Raw genomic sequence first — 8,286 nt, 5'->3', positions numbered from 1 at the left:
ACAGTGCTCCTTCAGCTTGGGTATGCATCAGAATCCTCTGAAAAGGTTGTGAGAGATTATGTACTCATACCAGAGATTCTTCCTCAGTAGATCTCCACTGGGGACTGAACATTTGCATTTCTAACAAGTTCACAGCTGATGCCAGATGCTATTGGTTTGGGGACCACACTATGAGAAACAGAGCTCTAAAATTAAAGAGGTATAAGATATTAGTAATTGGCTGCATTTTTTTTAATTGCTTAAAAAGGAAGGTCTAAATCAAGTACTGTAGTAAGGGACTGTATTGAAAATATTTAAACCCAGGTAGACCTGTCTACCATTCGGTCTCTCAGTGAAGTGGTTAATAGTATGAACTCTTGACTTAGACAGACTTGACTGTGTCACTTTATAGTAGTATGCCTTCTGGTAAGCTACTTGACCTTTCCATACCCTATTTTCTTCATCTGTAAAACTAGGATAATATAGTACCAACCCAGTGGGGTTGTGGGAAGATTAAATGATTGATGCATGGGTGGCTCAGTCAGTTAACGTCCGACTTCGGCTCAGGTCATAATCTCACGGTTCATGGGTTCGAGCCCCGCGTAGGGCTTTGTACTGATAGCTAGCTCAGAGCCTGGAGCCTGCTTCAGATTCTTTGTCTCCCTCTCTCTCTGCCTCTCCCCCACTCACACTGTCTCTCTTTCTCTCTCAGAAATAAATAAAAACATAAGAAAATTTAAATAATTGATGTGTGTACAAAGACAGCACAGTACCATCATATACAGTAAATGTAGCAGCACCCAACATTCATCTCTGCTACTTTTGTACCAGTCCCATACCTTTCCACCAATGTTAACAATCTTTTGAAACCTGAATCATAGGAACAAAGCCAAGATAATAATCTTCTGAACTGATTCTCCCAATTTACCATGGAAACCACTTTATCCTGTGGCAGGTAATTACAGGCAAAAGCATAAAAATATATACCGCCTTTATAGAAACGTTTAATCCTGGAATATTCTTTTCAGTGGTTGCTAGAGAAGGAGATAGTTCCAGAGGTTTCTTGGGAAAATTAATTAGTTTGCAACTGTAATATTATTCAGCATCTTATATTCATAGGCCTGTGCAAAAAATGTTGCAAAGAAAGCAAAGGGTTTATGTCCTTTAATTTGTGATATAAATCTGGAGGTAGCTGATAGGATGAAATGCAATTTTTTGTTAACTATAAACTCAATAAAAATTATTAATTTGGGAAGAGAATTTTAATTTCAGTAAAGCAAATAAATGGCCAATTTCAGTTCTCTTCTGTTAGAGGATATACTTAGGATAGTTGAGAAATGACTGGATTAATTATTTCTCTTAAATCTATCACAAAGGATCATTCGGGGTCTGGCCTCCAGACTAGTTTATATGTTATAACCTTTTAGAGGAACACAAGCTTTGCTCCCTGTATCTGCCCCTTAATCTAAGAAGATAAGCTCTTATATGGCTCCATCGTATATTAGGACATAGTTCTCATAAGTCCACTCTCCAGAGACATACAAGTGTCTCTGAAGACTGGAATTTACGTTGTTGTTGTTTATAGGGGAGAGTGAGAATGCTGTCTCCCACAACCACAAATTATATAGCTGAGTTTTCCACATTTGGGGAAATCATGGGGGTCAGCATATCTGGAGTGCAATGGATAAGCGTCTCCCTGGGAAAGCCACCTTTATGATTATTGTATCTTCCCTGCCAGGTAAGTATGGAATTTACTGTTTTTTAAATGGATCTTTTTATTGTGTCTTTTGGATAGGTTCATGGAGCAGGCACCTTTAGCTGCTACCTTTAATCCTTTCCTTTTCTTCTTGTGAATTGTCCTTTCTCTTGCACATAGCCGTATGTGTCAGGGAGGCCAGTCCAGTTTCAGCTCTGTGAAGCATGGGGCGGGGGTGGTATTTATCCTAGATTGGCATATGACAAGAGCTGATGACAAAATTCTGGCTATGATGAAGTGAGGGGGAAGTCTGCTGGCGACATACAGGAAACCCTCACTTTTAAAAGGGCACACAAGAGGGGTGCCTTGGTGGCTCAGTTGGTTAAGCCTCCAATTCTTAGTTTTGGCTCAGGTCATGATCTTATGGCTTTGTGGTTTGGCCCTGCATGGGGCTCTGCTCCAACAGTGCTGAGCCTGCTTGGGATTCTCTCTCTCTCTCTTTCTCTCTCTCTCTCCCTTCCCATCTCTGTCTCTCCCAAAATAAACTTAAAAAAAAGGCACACAAGAATGAGGTGAGCTCATTTATGTCTGCATCTTGTTTATGTTTGCCTCTGATTTGGGATAAGGGGCAGCCATCTTGTAACTAGGAAGGGAGCTATCCTAAAAGATGGCGGGATAGAAGGTGGAAGGTAAAAAACCTGAGAGCTTGGTGATATCACTGAGCTTCTGAATTCAGTAACCCAAGAGGTACCCTTCCTCTAGAATAGTAAATAAGATAGTGAAAGATGTTAAATAAGTTAGTAAAATTTCCGTATTGTTTTACATATCTTAAATTAGATTTTCTGTTACTTGCCAACAACATTATTCTAGCAGTCATTTATATGAAACCAGTCCTTGACCTGGTGACGTACTCAGAGACTAGTGTTCTCAGACCCAGCAGGTAGGCATCTTGGCTCCGGTCAGTGCCACCACTGAAGTAAAGTCTGTTGAAATGCACCATAAAGCTTTGAGTGAAACTCTTCCTGGGGACAACAGTGGACTTCAATATCAAGAATGTGCCTGTCAAAAACGTTTGTTGTAGCAGTGTGGCTGACAGCAAAAATGACCAACCAAAGGAAGCAGCTGGTTTCATGGCTCAAGTGATTATCCTGGCCAGGGCAAATCAGTGTGAGATGTGCACCTGTTGTGGACGATCACACAGTTCACGTTGCTTGCAAGTTTGCCGAGCTGAAGGAGAAAATTAATTGTCATTCTGGGAACCAGCTGGAAGATAGCCCCCAAATGCTTGAAATCTGGTAGTTCTGCCGTCATTAATATGACTCCTGGCAAGCCATGTGAGTTAAAAGCTTTTCTGATAATTCTCCTCTGGGTCATTTTGCTGCTTGTGACATGAGACAGAGGGTTGCTGTGGGTATCATCAAAAAACTGGACAAGAAGGCTCCTGAAGCTGGCAAGGTCACCACCTCTACCCAGAAGGCTAAACGAGTAGTATTTGCCTCTCCAGTCTTAATCAGTGGTGGAAGAATGGTCTTAGGACTGTCTGTCTCAATTGGGCATTTAAATTTACTGGTAAAAGACTGGTTTGATGATGCAATGCACTGTAAAACCTTCAGAAGGAAAGGAGAATGTTTTGTGGGCCATTTGTTTTTGTGTATGTGTGGCAATTTAAAAGCTATCAGTATTTTGTAATGGAAACATCTTTATTTTTATTATTTTTAGCAATCTTTACACCCAATGTGGGGCTCACACACACAACCCCGAGATCAAGAGTCACACGGTCTTCTGACTGAGCCAGCCGGGCACCCCTTTAAAGGAAACAACCTGACTAAAAATCTTTTACAGAATTGTTTGATTCATCAAAACAGAGTTTTATAAGAAAAAATTCTGTAATTCAGCCTGATCTATTTGAACCCTGATTAAAGGACTATGAATGAACATCAAGAATCTTCTAGTGATGAATAACCTAATTGTGGTAATGGTATCATGGGTGTTTACATATGCTACAACTTGCCAAATTATACACTTGATTTTTTAAAGAAAGTTTGTTTGTTTATTTATTTTGAGAGAAAGAAAGCACACACACGTGAGTGGGGGAAGGGCAGAGAGATAGGGAGAAAGAGAATACCAGTGCAGAATCTGATGTGGGGCTTGAACCCATGGTCAGATCTGTGCCACTCAAGCACCTCTCAAATTATGCACTTTTTTTTAAATATTTTTATTTATTTCTAGGAGAGAGAGAGAGAGAGAGACAGCGTGAGCACGGGAGGGTCAGAGAGAGAGGGAGACACAGACTCCGAAATAGGCTCCAGGCTCTGAGCTGGCAGTCAGCACAGAGCCTGACGCGGGGCTCGAACCCACGAACCGCGAGATCATGACCTAAGCGAAAGTCGGCCGCTTAACCGACTAAGCCACCCAGGCGCCCCTCAAATTATGCACTTTAAATACGCACAGCATATTGTCTAGCAACGATATCTCAAAGACAAATTTCTCTGACTACAATGCAATTAAGTTAGAAACTAATAATAAGAAAGGAAAAATCAATTAAAATACTTCTAAAAATTCATGCCTCTAAGAAAAAATCATAATAGAATCATGAAATTCTTTAGAATTGAACAATGAAAACAGTGTAGAACAAACTTTGAGATGCAGCTAAAGTGTTACCAAGTTGTAAATTTATTGTTTTAAGTGCTTACAAAAAAACCCGAGGACCTGATATTATAATCTAAGTTAGACAGGGACGCCTGGGTGGCTCAGTCAGTTAAATATCCAACTTTGGCTCAGGTCATGATTTCGCAGTTCGTGAGTTCGAGCCCTGCCTAGAGCTCTGTGCTCACAGCTCCGAGCTAAGAGCTGCCTTGGGAATCTGTGATTTCCTCTCTCTCTGCCCTCCCCTGCTCATGCTCTGTCGCTGTCTCTCAAAAAATAAACGTTATAATCTAAGTTAGACAAAACAGAATGAAGAAGAAGAAAGTGAAAACAAGAATTGAATGAAATTGAAAAAAATATATTTATATAAAAGGAACGATCAGGAAGCAAGAGTTGTTTCCTTAAAACGACTAATTAAACAAACCTCTGACAAGTTTAATCAAGGAGAAAAAGAAGAGAAATAAAAGAACTGAAAAATGAAAAAAGATGCTGTAGGTATTAAAAACATAATAGGGTATTATGATCCACTCTTCGCCAAGATGGAGTAACAGAAACCAGATTTGTTTCCTAAAACAAGCAAAAAACCCCACACAAAATACATGAAAAAAATCAGAGAACAAAAAGGAGTGGTCTCTAAGAGACAGAAAACAGTAGAGAGAACAAAGATGACAAACGACAGAAATCAGAGTCCCGTGAGAATCCCAACTTACTATTTTTAGTGTTTCCAGGCTGGGGTACAGGGTGGGGGGAGTCATGGTGGAGTCTGGCGGATTCCCTAAGGTGCTGAGGAGTTGATTCTTAAAGAATACGGAGCTGAAAGTGCAGAGAGATCAAAGAAGCTAGGGTTTGCAGGACACTGTCTGAGTCGAGATAGAGCTTCACAGAGAGCGAACCTAGAACATCAGCACTTGTGTGTGAGGAAACCACCTGAGGCCAGAGAAAGGAACATCTGAAGGCATTTAAAGGAAAGAATGCCTGGAACTCACAAAGGAGCAGTGTCTGCTACTACCAGCTAGCTTGGAAATAGTCTCGTAAATCACAGGCACTGGGTGGAGTACTCTGTAAGGATTACAAAAGAACAGGAGAAAACTTTTGGGGGACAATGGATAACATTCACCATCTTGATTGTGGTGATGGTCTCCAGGATATTGGCAAATGTTAAAACTTATCAAATTGAAAAAAAAACTTATCAAATCATATACTTTTATATGTGCCGTTTATTGTCTATTAACTATATCACAAAAAGGCTGTTAAAAAATAGACTCTAGAACACAAAAGTACAGTACATATAATAGTGCATAAGACATCCTCAATAAACACCAGTTTTTTTCATATAAATAACTTTATACAATAGACTTGAAAACTTCTTTTTTTAATTTCTTTTTTTTTTAATGTTCTATTTATTTCTAGGAGAGAGAGAGAGAGACAGCGTGCGCAGGGGAGGGTCAGAGAGAGAGGGAGTCACAGACTCCGAAACAGGCTCCAGGCTCTGAGCTGGCAGTTAGCACAGAGCCCGACGCGGGGCTCGAACTCACGAACCGTGAGATCATGACCTAAGCGAAAGTCGGACGCTTAACCGACTAAGCCACCCAAGCGCGCCAACAATAGACTTGAAAACTTACATGAAGTAGATGAATTCCTAGAGAAATGTAAATTACAAAATTGACTCAAGAAAAAAGGAGGAAGACTGAATTCCCTATATCGTTTAAAGAAATTAAAACAATTTAAGAAGTGTTTCAAAAAGAAAAGCACTGTGCCCGCCAAATTTTTATAGGCATATTTAAGCAAATATTCAAGTGGAATAAATAAAAAACAGAATATAACAAGCTACGAGTAGAGCCACATGTTCAATACTCACTATATATATAAAACACGTTAAACTCAACAGTTCAGAGAAAAAAATCCAACCCTTGGGAAAGAGTATCATAATTACCTCAACAATTGATAGATAAAGCAGAAAAAAGTCAAGAAGGGTAATGCTAACTTAGGATAATTTCAATCCTTAGACATCTATTTCCAGGGAATAGAAATAAAACTCCTTAGTTTATCTTATGATGTTAAAATACCTTGGTATGAAATCCAGCACACACAAAAAAATTCCAGATCAATCTCGTCCATGAACATAGATGCAAAAATCTTGAACAATAACCACAAACCTATCAATGTATAAAAAGATAAGTTATTAGGGTTTTTTTCAGAAATAAAATATTGATTTAACATCATGTTATATGTATAATAATATATTGTTCAGAGATCCATACATATGCTATAATTAATGCCAAAATGTTGAACATATTCCCTGTAGGATCAGGAACAAGGACATCCAGTACCACAACTTTTATTATATTCTCTATTTTATGACAAAGATATTTACTATCATGACTATTCAATATTGAACCAGAGATCTTAGCCAGTGTGGTAAGATGAAAAAAAAAAAAAAAAGACACTTGCAACAATACGGTTGAAGCTACGGAGTATTATGCAAAGCAAAATAAGTCAGTCAGAGAAAGACAGATTTCACTCACATGTGGAATTTAAGAAATAAAACAAATCAACATGGGGGAGGAGGAAGAGAGGAAAACCAAGAGACAGCCTCTTAACCACAGAGAACAAACAGGTGGTTACTAGAGAGGAGGTGTGGGGGGGAAGATTGGCTAAATAGGTGACGGGGATTAAGGAGGGCACTTGTGATAAGTACCAGGTGTTGTGTATATAAGTGTTGATTCACTAAATTCTAAACCTGAAACTCGTATTACACTGTATGTTAACTAACTGGATTTTAATAAAAAACTTGGTATGTCTGGGTTGTTCAATAAGTTAAGGGTCCGACCCTTAGTTTCTGCTCAGGTCATGATCTCGAGGTTTATGGGAGTGAGTCTGCATCAGGCTCTGCGCTGAAGTGCAGAGCCTTCCCTCTCTCCACCCCCTATCTGCTCCTCCCCCATTTGTACATGCATGCTCTCTCAAAATAAATAAAGACTTAGAGGAAAAAATATACACACACACCTGAAAAATAAGCAAATAGAAAAAAAAAACAGAAAGAAATGGCATAAGAGTCAAAAAGGAGCAAATAAAACTCTCATTTGTAGATAATAAAATATCTTATATGGAAAAACAGAAGATTTCTAGATAAACAATTGGACTTAATAAGTTTTATGGTTTAAAAATCAATAAATGAGTATGAATTACAATTCTAAATAACAGAAACAAATTAGAAAAAAAATTTTTAAGTACCATTTACAATAGCAACAAGACAAAATACCTAAATACCTAGGAGTAATCTTGACAACAGATGTGCAAGTCCTTTATGGAAAAATTAAGAAATTTTATTGAAAGACCTTAAATAACATCTAAAGATAATGAAATGATATATCTGATGCTCATGGATTAAGAAAAAACCTCAATATAAGAAGTGAGAATAGAATGCAAATATATCTAAAAATACTCAATTTTTTAGTAACTTGGGAAATGTAAGATAAAATCACAATGAAATACCATTTAACGTCTACCATATTGACAAACATGTGGCTTAGGTCTGTGAGCAACGTTGAACTTGAGAATTAGGCTGACATACCCACTCAGGCATGGGCCACCACTGGTGGCCTATGTGGGAATTAGTTATGCCCCGTGGCTTGGAGATATGGGTGCTTCCTGTGGCCAGCTGGCCCCTAACAGGAAGAAAGGAGGAAGTTGGGGCTCTGATTGCCCAGTTTCTGCTCCTAAAATCATGTTCAGCTATGTCATTTTTCCTTCCTAGGGTAGAGTAAGAGGATAGAGAGGAGTTAGGAGGATTGTGTTAATTGACCTCCCTTCAACTAGAAGGAAACTTCAGGAGAGGGAATAAACATTCCTACTAAAGATAGCTATTTTTTAGTTAAGGCAAACAGGTTACTCTCACAATAGTATAGTTATTTTTACAGGGATGGGTAGTCAGCATATAGAGTAATTTTACAGCAATGGTAGAT

General features: G+C 38.7%; 1 non-coding gene across 1 annotated transcript; it reads right to left on the bottom strand.

Moving 5' to 3' along the window:
• Positions 1-1,561: 1,561 nt before the first annotated feature.
• LOC120242982 lies at positions 1,562-1,725 on the bottom strand. The gene has a single exon (XR_005531193.1). It is a non-coding gene; the product is annotated as a U1 spliceosomal RNA (small nuclear RNA).
• Positions 1,726-8,286: the final 6,561 nt, after the last annotated feature.

The sequence above is a fragment of the Hyaena hyaena genome, unplaced genomic scaffold, assembly GCF_003009895.1.
Source record: "Hyaena hyaena isolate Hyena2069 unplaced genomic scaffold, ASM300989v1 scaffold_325, whole genome shotgun sequence".
NCBI classification, from domain to species: domain Eukaryota; kingdom Metazoa; phylum Chordata; class Mammalia; order Carnivora; family Hyaenidae; genus Hyaena; species Hyaena hyaena.
Note: the sequence above shows the minus strand (reverse complement) of the source record. Positions and strands in the feature narration are given on the sequence as shown.